A 17,541-nucleotide genomic window follows, 5' to 3' on the forward strand; every position below is an offset into this window, starting at 1 on the left:
GACCCCAGTTCGAAATGGGGTGGCAACACCGCTCATAAAATATTCGCTGCAGGGGGGGTCCAGGTTGTGGGGGGGGGGGGTGCGGCTGTGACCTTTTGGGAGCCCCCCTTGGCGGGGGGTTTCAGGGGCAGTGCTCCCGAAGCTAAGAATAGATGTAAAATTGCCTTGTAAAATGTTGTAATTTCGTAGTCAATCTGGGCTATTCATTAGGCGGATATTTGATGGTAGAAGTTATGTTTAATTTAGGGTTTTTTTCCCTAGAAGGCAACCCCTCACTATATATGAGGGAATTGTATTGCGTCTATGTAGATCTGTATTTTGAGTGAGGAAGAGAGAGGAGATTGAGAGCAAAGAGGGAGTTACAGCGGATCTGCCGTAAGTTGTATCTCTTCAGTTTGCTGGATAATATAATAAAAGAAGGACTGGATGTTTCTCTGTGGATGTAGCCCAAATTGGGTGAACCACGTATATCTATGTATCTCTTGTTTTATGTGTTTTCTGTGTTTTCTGTGTTTATATTTCTGCAATATTTTATGTGTTCCATTTCTCTATAATATATAATTTTCTAACATACTTTCAGTAGTTAAAGTTAGAGCTGGAGTGAGAAGGTGAAGAGAAGAAGGAAGCTTTCACTGAATACTAGGTAAGTATTCCTCTTATATTTTGAATATCTTTAGGGAAAGCTAGTGTAGTTTATTTGGTTGTTTCTAGGTTAAGCCATTGAACCTAGGGATATTTCTTCTGTCTGCAGAAAGGATTTGTCCAGAAAACAACTTGGTGACCATACCGGGGATCGAGATCGAGTTATTCTTTGGTGGTTTTCTTTGCCTGACCTATTAGGACCTTCATAGATGACCCTTTTTGTCTTGTTCATACTGTAATTTGACTTTAGAAAACTGGATTTCCATCTTGATTAGGGGTTTTCCCTCTTTTTTTGTGCAAATCAGCTACATCCCACTAATCCTTCTGTGAAAGTGTGACTCAGTGCAATTTTTTTGTTCATTAAGTGTGAACCATTGCACTAATTTTTATAGCTTACCTGTGATGATGCCTGGAAAATGCAAAAATTAGTACTTCCCTATCTTAGTTTGAAATTTGTCTTGTTTATTGTGGTTTTATGAGTCTCTGGTCTGTTTTTTTCTTTGTAAATCCATCATTTGTGTGAAATTAAAGTATTATTTCTCTTTGGAAGGAAACTACTTTTTTCTTGTCAATTAGATATTTTTACAATTTGGCTTGATTATTGATTTCTTCAAAGACATTTCATACTTTGTTAATTAGTTGTTCAAATTGTTCTTTTTCAGTAATCTAGTTATAGTTTGAGTTGTCCTTGCATTATGAAAATTAAAAAAAATACAAAATTATTGTTGATTGGTGTTAAAATGTAGCAAGAAAGGGATTCATTTGACTGGTTCCTTAGTCAAATGGAGAAAATTTGATTTTCCACATTAGCGGAATGACTTAGATTGCAATTAACTGGAGTTACATGGCCTTGTCTACTAGTTAGATCAAAAAATTTGAGTTTATAGGCTAAGAGTAGAGTTGTGCATGTATTCATTGCTAAGATTTAGCAATCTAGTTGAGTTATTATTAGTTGAATTCAGTTAACTGAGCTTTAGTCATTAGTTGAGTAAGTTGAAGGTCAATTAAGTAGTTATGACTATTGTTAACTCACTGATCTCTTAGTTAACTAATTAATCAACTAAAAATAGTCCCTATCATGCATGGAATTCTAATTTCTTAGTTGAGTGGATGGAAAAGGCACATTTATATTTATAATTATATATTTTTGAGTTTATAAATTTTCTTTTTCACTAAGCAGGGCATCAATTCCCCTTGGAATTGTGCAAGGAAATAGGAGGTTGGTTGAGGCTTGAATTGGCTAAGTGTTGGTCAGAGCAAGTCAGGAAGCATGAGAACAATTTTATAGTGCAAGGTGTGCTTTAGAGTTGAAGCAATACATTGTAATTATTTCTATTTCTCAGTTGGTTAATGAAAAGCAGTGAATGGGTTTTTCCTAGTTGGTTTTCGTTGTAAAATCATTGTGTTCCTTGCGTTTTGATGGTTGTATATCATTGCATGTGTTTCTATCTTGTGATTTTCTATTCTGCAAATTGTAGAAGAAATTTGTATCTCTTGTTTTTAGTTTGAATTCATTAGTAGTATCAAATTTATTGCCATTTCTACATGTTATTAGAGCCCTTAAAACACAATAGAAACTAGTCACTTGATCTTCTCCTTCAGAAATTTCGAATTGCAGAGTTTGTGAAGTAGTTTTTCTTCTGTGTCGGGAAGATTTCTTTCAATGGATTGAGACTAGAGTATGCCATAGAGGGAAGATCGAATTTCATAGCTTGGAAGGACATGATGGAAGTTATACTCGATGATAATGGAGTGCTAGAATACACCCAAACTGAAATTCCAAAACCAACAACATTGGATGCACATTAGTTAGCCTAAGGGAAGAAGGATAATGCAAGAGCAGGAGGATCATTCCAGAGGATGTAAGAGACCATTTGGTCTCGAATATACATGGAAATGAGACTCCATTTTCTATGTGGAAGACCCTCACCGACTTATTCAAAAGTAGTAGTGATGCCAAAAATTGGCATTGAAGGACAAGCTCAAAAATATCTGAATACAAAAAAATGAAACCATAGTCCAATACCTCTCCAGATTCACTCAATTCTAAGATGATATTGAAGGAGTTGGAAAAAATGTTCCATCAACTGATCTAGTGATCTTAGCTCTCCTAGGCCTTCTAAAATCTTGGCATAGCTACCATGACTATGTAAATGGAAGGGACAAGTTGTCAAATTGGGAGAGACTTTTTCCTAATTTGGTGTAGGATGAGATCACAACGAACACCAAGGATGGTATCACATCCAGAGTAGAGGAAGAGGAATTTGGTATAGTTAGAAAAGGAAACAATGACAAGGGAAATAAGGCCCAAGGTGAGGCAGAGTCTAGCTAGAACAATGGAAAGAAGAAGTACCTCAACAAAATATAATTTTTTCACTTCCATGAATATGGACATTATGCAACCAAGTTCCCGCACAAGAAATACAAGGAGCCTACAACAAGAGTAGGAGAAGATGCTCTGGCATCTCAATTCGAGTAGGATTTCATCCTATTTTCTTGCATGGCAAGCATAGTAAGAGGGAGTGAGTTGTACCCAAATTTTGGTGCCTTATATCATATGACAAGAAACAAGAAATTCTTCAGTAGCCTAGAGGAGAAGGATCTCCAATTTCACATAGAATTTGGAGATGATGGGAGGTATAGTACCAATGGAATTGATATTGTCACCTTTAAGAGGGAGTTAGGATCCCATCTTCATCTAAAATTTTGTATGTATGTACTGGGGCTGAAGAAAAAATTGAATTATGTAGTTGTATTGGAGGACAAAGGTTATGATGTTGTGTTCAGTAGGGAAAAATATTTTCTGAAGCATGTTGCCATTAGCCTAGTGAAATAGATTGGAGTTAGAGTTAAAAATATCTAAAAGCTAGAGGTAGATTTCGCCATGCATGCATTTATACCTCCAAGATTGAGGTGGGGAAATGTAGAGTCTTAGTCCCAGAGTTGCAAGGGTTTGGGTAGGGTCCATAGGAGAGAAGTAGCAGTTGCAGTATACTTTCCTCATGGATCATTACCCTACTATAGGGGCCCATAGTATTCAGTAGCAGGAGGATCAGCTAGAGTCGAAGAAGTCAAAACACTGAGGAGTATAGAGCAATTTTAATAGCAGAGCAAGACACTCAGTAGTAGAGTCATCAACAACACATATTTGTCTTGCTCAGTAGTAGAGTCATCAACAACACATATTTCCCAATAGACAATGTAGAGACTAGTAGTAGTTAGATGCTTAAGAGGCAGTTGAAACCCATAGACACATTTGATTCAGTATTTTGGATGCTTATCAGTTATAGTTGTTGCAATAGCAACAACAATACTGAGTGGTAGTGTTATTTGTGCTACAATACATTACATGGGAGTTGGATTAGGGTTGTGCAATACTCTTTTCTTGCTAAGAGAGAGCGTTAGAATGTAGAAAGAAAAGCTTCATTTGACTATCACCTTAGTCAAATGGATAAATTTTGATTTTACACATCAACATGATGACTTGGATTGTAGTTAGCTAGAGTGACGTGGCCTTGTCTACTAGTTAGATCAGAAAATTCAAGTTTGTAGGCTAAGAATAGAGTTGTTCATGTATTCACTGCTAATATTTAGAAATCTAGTTGATTTATTATTAGTTGAACTCAGTTAATTGAGCTCTAGTCATTAGTTGAGTTAGTTGAAGGTCGGTTGAGTAATTATCAGTGTTGTTGACTCACTAATCTCTCGGTTAACTAGATAATCAGCTAAAATAGATCCAATCATGCATGGAATTCGAATTGCCTATCTGAGTGGATGGAAAAGGCACATGTGTATTTACAATTGGATATTGTTGAGTGTACAGTTCTTTTGCACTGAGCAGGTGATCAATTCCCCTTGGAATTGTGCAAGGAAATATGGAATTTCCTATTCTTTAGGATCTTAATTTCTCCAAGATTATGCAAGGAAATAGGAGGTTGGCTAAGGCTTGAATTGGCTAAGTGTTGGCCAGAGCAGGTCAAGAAGCAGGAGAACAATTTTACAATGTAGGGTGTGCTTCAGACTTGAAGCAAGACATTATAGTTATTTCTCTTTCTCATTTGATTAATGAAAAGCAGTCGAGGAGTTTTACCAAGTTGGGTTCCCATGTAAAATAATTGTGTTCCTTGTGTTTTGATGGTTTCATTTCATTGCATGTGTTTCTATCTTGTGATTTTCTCTTCCATAGATTGTAGATGAAATTTGTATCTCTTGTTTTTAGTTTGAATTCATCATTAGTAGCAAATTTCTTGCCATTTCTACAATTAGGGCTTGAATTTGTGAAATTGCAATAGTGGATTTGAAGGTCTTGTTTTGGGAGTTTTGTTTTCTACACCATTGTGTTAAACCTCTTCCCTTTCTCTAGTTATATCTTCATTGCATTGAAAATATTTCTCTCATATTAGTTGCATTATAGGAATTTAAGGTGAATGTTTAACTTTTTGTGAAGAATCATTGTAAGGGAAAGGTGCTAAGACAGGAAAAGTTTGTTTCCTGTACTTAGGTGAAAGAGGAAGGCTCCTGTAGCTGAGTGTGTGGAGACCTTAGTAAGTCCGCAAATGAGTGCGTGGGCCCCTGTAGTTGAGTGCGCAGGGAGGAGAAGTCTGTAATTAAATGCTTATTCATAATCTATCAAAAGGGTTAGATCTGCGCGAAGGCGGATCTAAGCCGTAAAGGTACCATGAAACCATCACACAGGCCTTTGGATGCAGAAACCTGGTTCTAGCATCCCCCAATACTGCTTCGGGTGAGACTACAGCCTGTGGTACGCAGGTTGTTGTTGAAAGGGCCAACAGTTAGGGTTTTATTGGTTGGCGCACTTAAAACTGAACCTGGGTTAGGCACCATCAAGCCAAAAAATGGTTTCATTGTCAGGACCAGGATCAATCTTAGGAATGTGTGATGTTGAAGAAGTGGTTCCCTACTAAGAAAGAAATTGAGAAGTGGCTTGATCAGAAGGAACACGCGTTCATAGCTCAGGAGAACAAAAATACGTGATTATCCAAGGAACATTGGCTGAATAGATACCTATACTCACACGAAACTGAAGCCTTTTTCTGTTTCTTCCCCTGCAAACTGCATGAGTGGCTGTCTAGATTAGTAGACAGTCAGGGTAAGTGGAGACTTGACAGCCCTATTATGTGGACTCCAGAGCTGATGAGGTGCCTGGAAGCTTCAAAAAATAGCATCGCGCAAGTTTCTCATCACTGGATTGATCGTATCATAGGATGATTTGTCACTGAGCTTGCGATTGATATATTCATCAGATATAGCGAAAGCTCTTCAAGGGATAGCGAGTTAAGTATTTAAATATCTGAAAACTTCAATTAATATGTTGTTGTGTGAAAAATGGGTTATGCCATTACCTTGATGTTTGGGACTACGTGAAGTAGAAAACCCTTCAGAAGGAATGGAGAATTGAGCTTTGAATATAGTCCTCTATTGGGATCCTCTTCAAGCAACGACGAATCCACTATTCTGGGTGAAGTGTGCTGCAGTTGGTACGTCAGGGTATCCCGTGAATACCTCATCCATCCACTTCGCCTCCACATCCACCTCCATCGCATACACCTACACCTTCACCTCGACCTCGACCTCCACCTCCACCTCCGCCATTCATCATGGTAAACGCAATGAAGATGTCGATCTTGAAGGGGGTAGGGAGCGAAGGCCTCGAGAAATTTTGGTTTTTTGCAAATGCTGTGTGAGCAGCGTAGCAGATCACTGATGATAATCTAAAGAAAGTGCAGCTGGTCACAACATTGTAGGATAGAGCGTTGACTTGGTATATCAAGTATTATCAAGATCACCCTATCGCAGCATTGGCAGATACTCAGTAAGAGTTGAATAGTGAGTTTAAGACGCCTAAGTCTTAGGCATAGTCTATCATAGAGTTTAAGTAGATACAAAAAAGGTTAAATGAATCCTTGTGGGATTTCAATCAGAGGCTAAAACGCCTGATTTGGTACGCTAATATGAACATCAGAGATGAACAACATAAAGATTTGTAAATTTATTCATTATTTCCTCACCTAATATTACCATTATCGCAACAGAAGATAGCAACACAAGCAAAAGTTGTGGAGATCGTGATGAGGTTGGGAGCCTCGTCAGTACAAGATATGAACATTGGAGTATAAAAGATTCACTCGCAGCTGGAAATTATGCACCTTGAGTTGAAAATCCCGAAGAATGGAAAGGAATGCTAGCCTGAGGTGCGCGCTGAAGTTTGGTGCTTAAAATGCAAGGGCCATGGGCACGATAAGGACCATTTCCCATTTTATCAGAATTATCGTTGTTCCCCTGAAGTGGGAAAATATCGTTGGGCCTAGCATAGGAGCAGTGTTGTGGTGCACTATTTTTCATGTTATAGGACAACATGCGACAGACAATTGTCATCTACTACAAAAGTTTTTACAAACCCCTCAATAATTGTTTTGTGATTTCTGCAAATCTATAGGTCATGATCAATGCCATTGTCGAAGTTATGAATTAATGATGTATAGAACCCCTACCTATCGAATGCAGGTGGAATCGGCCTTAAGATCAGGGCGTGGGTGCAGTGCGAGGAAGATTCCAAGGCCATGGACAAGGAAGAGGAGGGGGGGCTGGCAAGGTCATGGACAAGTTATTTTTTATAATTTTGGTGAAGCTGGACATTTTGCGTGCGACTGTCAGAACCCAATGCATCCATCTTGTCAATATTACAGACATTTCGATCACATGATAGAAGATTTCCCAATACTTATAGAAATATGCAAGAAAAGGAGATGCAGACATAGTAGCTTATGCAGAATATCTAGATGATGAGGGCAGAGCCTTGCGAAGAGGATCATAACATCAATATCGTAACGTGCAGTGGTATAGCCAGAGGAGAAGATAAAGGAAAGCAACCAAAAACCAAGGGATGAGTGTGCAAGGCTACTGAAAAGGAAGTTGGGTTTCACCACAACTGAGCTAAAGAAACTTTCATGTAAGCTAAGAAGAACTTTCCTAAGGCTTCTACGTCGGGGAGTCAAGAAAAATAGGTTGATAACAGTGAAGTGAAAGATGTGGATCCTTCGTTGTTAGCTACTTTTATAAAAGCCTGTATGAAGTTGTTGAGAGATCAGAAAGTAATAGAAGGGCTCCAAGAGTTGATTGACAATAGTGTAGGAAAAATTAAGATTCCTACAAAACAATGTGTTGTGAGGAAACTAGGTAAGCATAAGAAGTAGACAGGGTGCGAGATGAGGTTGACCACACAAATAGGAGAGTATGAAATGGACCAAGTCATCCTGGATTTGGGTTCTGACCCGAACGTACTACCTAAAAAAACATGGAAAAAGATGGAGAGACATGTGATACAATGGTCTCCTATACAACTACACATGGCCAATCAGCAAAAGATCATTCCTATGGGGTGCCTATATGGGGTAACAATGGACATTGAAGGAGCGAGTGCGTTGGTTGATTTTGAAGTAATTGAAATAGTGGATGACAACAATCCTTACCCTGCGCTACTAGGAATTGGTTGGGCCTTCGAAATGGATGCGGTGATTAATATAAAGAAGCGGAGGATGACATTTGAGAAGAAGGTGCTCAGGGTTATTGTGCCACTAGACCCTATTGAAGGAGCAAGCTACACTGAACCAATACGCGACTATGAGGAGGATGATGATTGGGATCAAATCTACAAAATTATTGTGCACGATGAAGATTGGATCAATCCTACTGTAGATGGATGGATCACGTGGGATAGAGAAAACTCATGTACCTTAGACTCAAATGAAGAGCTCAAACACTAGTAGAACCGATTGCATGAGGTCTATACGCTACGTTGCAATATGATGACCAAATCATTGTGGTGCGTATCTATGGAGGTAAGAAAACTCCTGCATTACGATGGTTTGAATGATGTTAATTTATTTTTGGATGAGTTTGAAGGGGAGGTGCTCGAGGAACATCGATTCCAGGCACTTGAATTAGCACTGTGCGCTACGCCTACCAGTTGGTGGGGTACGCATAAGGAAAACTTCATTGACTGGAACGAATACAAGTGAATGATGAAGTTGAGGTTTGGATATGCTAATACCAGGATGACTGAAAAGTACAGTGGAAAGGATGATCCACAAGAACACTTGGTGCGGTGGATTAAAGCATGGGGCGAAGAGCCACAACAGGAATGGGTGCACATTTTCTGTCACACATTAGATACTATTCCCATGAATTGGTATTTGGAAACAGAGCTACACCATAGGACAAATAAATGGGATATCTTGAGGGAAAACTTCTTATTGACTTTCACCTTTGAGGATGGATTTGAATACGTTTATTAAGAAATACAAGAGATTGAGGTCGTTATCTTTAGAACGCCTTAAGAACCAGTGGAATGGTTACAACCAGACTGGAGTACACAGTTGCGCCACGGGCTAGAGTGCTACAATGTGACTGCAGAAGAAGAAGATGATCCATGAAAAATCAATATTCCATAGAATGAAGGACAGCGCAAGGTTGAAGGACCTAAGACAGAGAACCCTGATGTAACAGAGCCGCTGAAAACTTGGCAAGTAAATATTGGATCTGATGCGGAGCCTAAGTTCGCGAAGATAGGAGACTATTGGGACAAAGATACAATTGATAAGGTGGCTAAACTGTTGTGTGAATACCAAGATCTATTCCCAATGACATTCTCAGATCTGAAGGGTATTATTGAACTAGTAGAAGAATCTGATTAGGTGAGCCCTAAGGTAGTTCAAGAGAAGATGCAACAAGATGAAATTAGAATATGCGTAGATCTAAGAAAGCTCAATGATGCATACATTCATGACCCATTTCCAACACCATTTACAGATGAAGTCTTGGAGAATGTTGGAGGGTAGGAATCATATTGATTCACTGATGGATTCTTAGGACACCATCAAATAAAGATCATGTTGGAGGATCGTAGCAAAACAACCTTCACAACAGAGTGGGGTTGCTTTCAGTATACAGTAATTCCATTCGAGCTGAAGAATGCGCCCGCAATATTCTCTAGGGTAGTAGTCACGATTGGTGAAGCGCGATGTTGCAAGTTTGCACCTCATGTTGGATACATGTCACAGATACTAGATCGGGCTGAAATTGAAGAAATGTATATTTTGTGTGTCTTTTGGAATTTTGCAAGGCCATGTATTATGTAACCAGGGTTTGATGGTGGACCCTATGAAGATAGCATTTATTGTGAATTTAGAAGCTCCTAAGAATGTTAAGCAACTGCGTGCAATGCTAGGCGACACAAGCTACTATAGGAAGTTTATCAAGTCCTAGGCCTAGATAACCGCGTCAATGGAGAAACTATTAAAGAAGGATGTGACTTTTTGTTGGGATGAGGAGTGTCAATAGAGTCTTGATGTGTTAAAGGATAAGATGGTGACTGCGCCCATCTTAGTATTTCTGGATTGGAAGAAAGATTTCCATGTGCATGTAGAGGCCTCATGTATTACGTTGGGTGCAATATCAACCCAACTTAGAGAAGGCGATATTGATCATCCAATATCCTTTTCAAGTAGGAAACTGTTAAAAGCCGAAAATAACTATTCCACTACAGAGCGTGAAGGGCTAGTGATGGTCTACGTGTTACAAAAGTTTTGAAATTATTTGTTGGGTGAACATTTCAAAATGTACACGATCACTCTGCTCTCAAGTACCTGTTCAACAAGGTTGTGTTGGGAAGGGGGGGGGGGAATATTTGCAGGTGGTTGATGTTATTCCAGGAGTATGACTTTGAAGTAATAGTGAAAGCTGGATGGTTGAACGCAGGACCGAATCACCTAAGCCGAATCGAGATAGGTGAAGAACCAACCAATTTGGAAGAAGGATTACCGGATGCATAGCTCTTTGTTGTGCACATTGTGGATGACCACTTTGCTGATATCATTCAATTTTTTACCATGGGTATAGCTCCGGAAGGCTATTCTACTCAACAAAAAAAGGAATTAGTGGTCTGCGCAGTTGATTTTTCTATTATAGAGGGACATTTGTATAAGATGGGAACATATGAAATATTTCGTTGATATGTTCCAGAGTTTGAGCGCGCTAGTATCCTCGCTGAAGCACATGGAGGAGTGGTGAGAGGATACTATGCAGGTAGAGCGACTGTGTAGAAGATTCTGTGCGCAGGGTTATGGTGGCCAACAATGCATAAGGATTCTAAGGCATACTGTAAGGCATGCGATGCTTTTCAAAGGATGGGAAATCTATCATGAAGCGATGACTTGCCTTTAAATCCTCAAGTTTTGTTACAAGTATTTGATAAATGGGAAATTGACTTTATAGGTCCGATACAACCACTGAGAAGGAAGACAACGATGCGGTACATCATTACTGTGATAGAGTACTTAACTAGATGGGCAGAAGCGCAACCAGTGAAGGATTGTACTACTTATATAGATGCGAAGTTCCTGTTTGAGTATGTGTTGATAAAGTTTGGATGTCTGAAGATATTGATGAGCGATAGGGGTATGCACTTCCTCAATGAAACTATTGTTGTAGTGCTCGAAGAATTTCAGGTGTATCATCAGAAGAGTACACCCTATCACCCTTAGGAAAACAGAACAATTGAAGCATTTAATAAGATACTAGAAAACACATTGACTAAGGTCTGCAACACGCAGAGGAACGATTGGGATGTGTGTGTACCTGTAGTCCTATGGGCGTATAGGACGAAATGTAAGAAGCTAACATGAGAAACCCCATTCAAACTGGTCTATGGGATAGAAGCAGTCATGCCCATGGAGTATATTGTGTTGAGTTTGCGAATTGCCGCATTGACTGATATGGCAGACAACGAGACTATGGAGGCGCGCCTCACGCAGTTGTTAGAGTTAGAAGAAGATAGGTTTTAGCAGGATTTCACCAACAGGTGCAAAAGGAGCATGAAAAGGCATGGCATGATCGACATATTAAGCAATGCACCTTCAAGGTAAACAATTTTGTCTTACTTTATGATAGCAAGTTCACAAATTTCCCTGGGAAGTTCGAAATGCACTAGTTGGGACCCTATGTAGTCAAGAAAATTACAGATGGTGGCACAGTTTAGCTTGCGAACCTGAATGGAGAAATATTTATGGGAAGAGCGAATGGAAGTCGGTTGAAGTTTTATAGAGGGGATCCTGCCCCCTGTGCAATGACTACATGGTAGCAGGACAGTCTTAGCGCTCTAGGTAACTGCAAGCGAGAGTAGGAATATAAACTACATTGCCTAAAGAAAAGGAAAACGAAGTAAGGGGGATGTGTGATGGACATAAGGGGTACAATAGAAGAAGCTATGACAGAAGAAGCTACGATGGATGAGCTGTGCCATGGGGGTTGCTGCTGCGCATCGGGGGTCCAAAAGTAGCCGTTGAAGACACTGTTCATGATTGGATAGCGAAAATCCCATTATGAGGAGTAGGTAGGCGACACTTATGGTGAAAATATTTGGAGATATGGCGCCAAAGATACATTTATGATCAGAAATTGGAGGGAATGGTCAGATTTGAATTTAAAATTGCCTACAAATCTGGCATGTTGTTCTGCTGTAGAACACTTTGCCTTCTGAAAATCACATATGAGCCCTCTTGCTTTTACTCTATGAATTGACAAATTTGGGAGGATTTGTTTTCAAGCTCAACATTTACGAGACTGCCTGAGTGGAACCAGAATATTATCCTTGAACAAATGTCCACTGAGCTTGTAAATTCTAAAGCCGTTGTCTCTCAAGCAGAAGCCTCGAAAGTTGTGTCAATGGAAGCCACGCCATCAATGCCTACGACGTTGAGGTCGCCTAGGCAAAAGCCATCTACTGCTAAGGAAAAGTAGAAGAAACCCCAAGTTGTACCGGTGAGGCAGTCACCAAGGAAGATTCTGACAGAGGTTCGGCAAAAAGGAAAATTGGAGAAGTCCAAGCAACCTGATGAACCCTTAGATTTGGATGAAGAAGAACTCCATGAAGTAGTTGAAGAGCTGGATGATGATGAGGGAGAGCCTCTCACTAGTCTCCCAAGTATATCCCTTCGCGAAAAGGGAAAGCAAAGGTTCCAAAGGATCCAATAACATGAAATTCACGATCTCTATGCTGTTATTTCCGTAAGAAGTGGTTTTTGAAGTCGCGCTCTTAGCGCGTATCCTTGTGTTAAAAATGGAGGATTGGGATCTAGCCAATCATGAGAAATTTCTGCATTTGGCCACCAATAAGTACATGACCAAGATTTACTATGAAGAGACTGGGGTCACAAAGATGGAACCAATGAAATGGGTAAAAGGCGTTGAGCAGGCCAGATTGCTACATATGTTGTGTGTGCCACAATTTAGTAGGTCAGTTATTGATACTGTATGTGTGCGTCAATTTCTCACGCTGGTGCATGATGGGTGTTTGTGGTTAGGTGAACCCATCCCCATAATAAACATGCCAATCCAGAAAATTAAGAACTTTCCCTATAAAGGGGAGGATCCAGCCAAGGAGTTTGGGGGAAAAAGCAAGGAGAAGGAGCTTGTAGATAAAATTAAAACTGAGTTTGGACTGGCCAAGAAGTCATACAGACACTCTATTCACTCTATTACAGACCAAGCGGTGCAGTTTTCCGCTCATATTTTAGTCGGGAAGGTCATGCGAAAATGTCACGTGGACGAGTTTCATGCGCTAGTAATTTCATTAGCTGCACAATGCGCAAAGGGGGTTTAGTACGACTGGGCGCAACACCTCCGCAGGGAGTTCTTAGAAAATTGTCATGAAGCGCAAGATGATGGCAAGGAATTTCATTATGCCTGGCTCTTGTTGTTGATTATACTCACTGCATGATGACTTCTAGAGGATAGTCAATTCCCTCCGCAAGATGAGGATATATTAGAGGCAGCGAAGTTCGCTTCGTTGTGCGCGACGAAGGACCCCGAGAGGTTCACAGAAACAAAAGTATTTTGGATACTGGTCGAGATGGACCTCCACACAGTGATCAGTCAGAGACCAAGTTTGTCTCCAACCTTGTTTGAGAAATTGCGGGCCTATGCAGACTTTAAGGTTGATTTTCATAATGTATACATCCACGTGAGGCGAGATCCTAAGAAGATATGGCACAAGTTTCCATACCTAGTTACAGAGGCCGATGTACAGGAGATTGTGGGAACATGGCCAGGGGAGTGGCGACAACCCATAGATATTGTCGCAGGTACCAGCAAAGGTGAAGACATCTCTTCTACGCAGACAATAACTGCACAGAAATAGAAAGAAGCAGCTTAAGCTACAGTGTGGGAATTTCCCAATCAAAAGAAGAAAGAAATTGTTGCTAAAGCAGTTGTCGCTAAGGCAGCTACCAAAAAAGGGTGCGCTGCAAAAGAGGCCACAGTAGAAGTCGAGGAGTCAGCTTCCTAGCATACTAAAGAGTAGGAATGGTCTGAGCAGGAAGGAGGTGGGGGTGATGCGCAGAGCACTCCCTTCAGGTTGTCAAAGCACCAAAAGGAGACAACTACCAGACCAAGGAAAAAGCACAAATCAGACAAGCAAGCGTGCATTGACCCAATGGTCCTCACAGAGGGGGACCTTGATGAAATTGGGGATAAGGTCAGAGATACAACAATGTAACTGTGACAATAGTTTGAGCAGGAGTTCCAACAATCACTTAGAAGTGTGGATTAATGTCTGCACGAGCTACAAATATAGACAGGTCAGCTGCAAGTGAGCGTGGACCAAGTGAGTGGGGTTCAAGTGAGCCTGCAACAAGTGAGTGAGAGTGTAATGGAAACAAAATGGAATCTGAACCTCAGAGTCATTCCCTTTCCAGAAGGAACATTACATATAGAGTCAGAGGAAGATAATGCCCAACTTGGAAAGATCAAAGGCATGGGTGTGAATTTAGTTGCACTTCCACTTCAGACCCTCCACGTGCTTCATCAGGGGGTCTCAAATGAGCTTCAGATCAGAGAGCAGCACGCGCTATCGGTAATTATCGAAGTAAAAATGAACAATGAGCATACCTTCACCGAAAAGGCTTAGGAGATTAAGGAAAAAGAAAATATATCAGCGGGAAGCCAGAGCCTCTAAGCAACAATTACACAAGCGTGTAATTCAGTACCAAAACTACACATTCCAAAGGATGCGAAAGCTTCAACAAAGATTCATAAATTGGCTGATGTCGTGCAACAGTCTAAGGATGAGGTAGGCTAAGTTACTTTTGACTTTTAGATGAAGATCTCAGAACTACAATTGAAACTGCAGTCGACTACTCCGCCAGAGGTCAGGGTGCAACATAGCGTAGCCATCAGAGAACACATGTCTACTTTGGATAATGCAGTATTAGGCTGCAATGGTATTTTTGAAAATGCAATGGAGCTATGGACCACATTGTAGGAGGACTCAAACCTGCAGTGATTGGGTACAGAGATCAGAGAGGCACAACAAAAAGTTGATGAGATCATAGTGACTGTGCACACTTTGGAACTAATCCAGCACTTCACGTGCTTACAAGAAGGGAAGTTGTTGCAGGCACAGGTTGAGGAGCTGCAGCGCAAAGAAGCAGTTTTGAAGGCTCAGATTCAACCATGGATAGAGGAAGTGAGCTAGATTACTCTGGCTATCCAAGAGAAGATGAAGACTTTCTAGCAGACACAAAGGACCATGCGCCTCGTGATGGAGGGGCCAACTACAGAGAAGCTGGTCGAAGAAGTGCAGCAGGCTGTAGTACAGAGCACAACGGACCTTGAAGTATTGAAGCTAGAGTTCAGTGACCTCTGCAATAAAGTGGAGAAGCCAGTTGAGTGACTCAAGGGCAAGTCACCATATTTGTGTTGGGGGCCTGTTGGGATGGGGTCCCTGGGGTCAATTTTTGTCAGTTAAGTCAATTTTTGTAATAGTTTTTGTTAAAGAATGTAAAGTCTCCATGAAATGTGGAAGCGGAGCGCGAAGCTAAGTAAGAGTCAAAGGGGCATTAGTCCCTTGTATGGTAGGTGATAGGATGGCATTGAGACTAGCCCACGGTCCGGGGACCATGGTATTGTAATGAAAAGGCTATATATAGTTGAGTCATAGCAAGTCTAAAAAAGATAACTTTTGTGAAGAATAATTGTAAGGGAAAGGTGCCAAGGCAGGAAAAGTTTGTTTCCTATCATTAAGCGAAAGGGGAAGGCTCTTGCAGTTGAGTGCGCAAAGACCTTGGTAAGTCTACAGCTGAGTGTGCGGGCCTGTGCAACTGAGTGCATAGGGAGGAGAAGTCTATAATTGAATGCTTATTCATACTAAATATTGATTGGGAAGAAATTCTAATGCATATATGCCTTGTTATTTACTTCTGTTTAAGTTTATGCATCTTCGTTCTATGATCTTTTTTATGTGAATTAATGCTTATTTATTGCATGGAACTAATATATTTGTAAAATTTATCCATGATAAGTATAATTAACCACCTTCGCAAAGATTTAAAAGTCATTTAGATAAGGTTGCAGTAGTTGTCTATCGAAAGGGTTAGATCTGTGCTAAGGCAAATCTAAGCCACAAGGGTATCAGGAAACCATCACACAAGCCTCTGGATGCAGAAACCTGGTTCTAGCATCCCCCAATACTGCTTCAAGTGAGACTGTAGCCTGCGGTACACAGGTTGTTTCTAAAAGGGCCAACAATTAAGGTTTTCTTGATTGGCACAGTTAAAGTTAAACTTGGATCAGGCCCCATCAAGGTAGCACTAGGTAACCGAGTTATCTGACTTGTTGTTTGTGATACACTGAACACATCATTCAGGTAGATTTCCTACATGTAGTTAACAGTATATTACATCTCACAACAACCTGGTAGTCCTTTAATAACTAGTTACCCTTTTCATTGTTATTGTTTCTTTGATTAAATTCTCACCTTTTACTCCTTAGTATACCTTAGCTTGAGTCTAATGGGAAAACTTCTAGAGTCTGTCATTCAAGGTAACCCCTTTGATGAGAATCCTAGTCCTTTTCCTTCTTTTGGAAATATTGGTCCTCCTTACATGGCTACGTTGTCACTTCCTAGATTCATGATAGGTTTACTAGTATGGTTATTTTCAACCTCCTTGGTCTCGAATTTCCAAACTACTTCACAAGAAATCTCTCCTCAACAACACCAACCTCATGTTAAACCTTACTGTATTTTCCCATCGTTTCTTCTTCCCTTTCTTCTTCTTCGCCTAGTGAAAATCTTGACGTTCACAACTAAGAAGCTAAGAAGAAGAATAAGAAGCAAAATAAGTAAGGGGGCAACCAACCAACCATTTCTATGAATGTTGATAATGTTGAAAAACCTTCCAACATGCCTCGTAAAATTAAATTCCCTTGTAATTTTTGTAAGGGTGATCACCTTCTTAGAGATTTCCCTGGTATTCCCCAAGTATTATAAATGTGGTCCACAAGCTCACATCAACCCTTTTCGCCAGCCTCTGGATATCATGCTGGTGACAAACCATCATCTAATGATAATAAGGTTCCCAAGAAAAAGGATGAAGTTAGGTTTCCTTGTAGGTTATGTGGAGAGTCATCAAACTCAACTTTTCCCTCATATGGATGATGCCCCAAAATTATTGGAAAAGCTTACTATTTCTCAGTAGTAACTTCCAACTGGTTACTGTAAGTTTTCCCTGAGTCCTCCATTAGTTGATAAAGTGATTGATCTAATTCCATCTTCAATCAATCCCACTCTCCCTAGGTGTGAATCCCATGAGTCCTTTTCCAACCAACCATTGGTTGAGAAAGTAGTCGACTTGATTCCATCTTCAATCGATCGTATGCTCCCCTTAGAGAGTGAATCTAATACCACTGAATTTCTTCTTGTTACTTTAGATTCCACCAAACAAGTGGGAATTTCTCCCGTTTTCATGGAACCCCCTTTAGGTAATGAGGTCACTTCCTTTAATTGGAATCAACTGACATAGCCTCGTCTCCCTTCTTACAAGC

General features: G+C 40.3%; 1 pseudogene; it reads left to right on the forward strand.

The window, feature by feature from the left end:
- The first annotated feature begins 15,171 nt into the window (after positions 1-15,171).
- Positions 15,172-17,541, forward strand: part of LOC149177016 (protein disulfide isomerase-like 1-4 pseudogene) — a 75,643-nt pseudogene continuing 73,273 nt past the window's right edge.

The sequence above is a fragment of the Pinus tabuliformis genome, chromosome 4_1, assembly GCF_031772625.1.
Source record: "Pinus tabuliformis cultivar Carrire ecotype Pingquan chromosome 4_1, CPIR1, whole genome shotgun sequence".
Lineage (NCBI taxonomy): Eukaryota > Viridiplantae > Streptophyta > Pinopsida > Pinales > Pinaceae > Pinus > Pinus tabuliformis.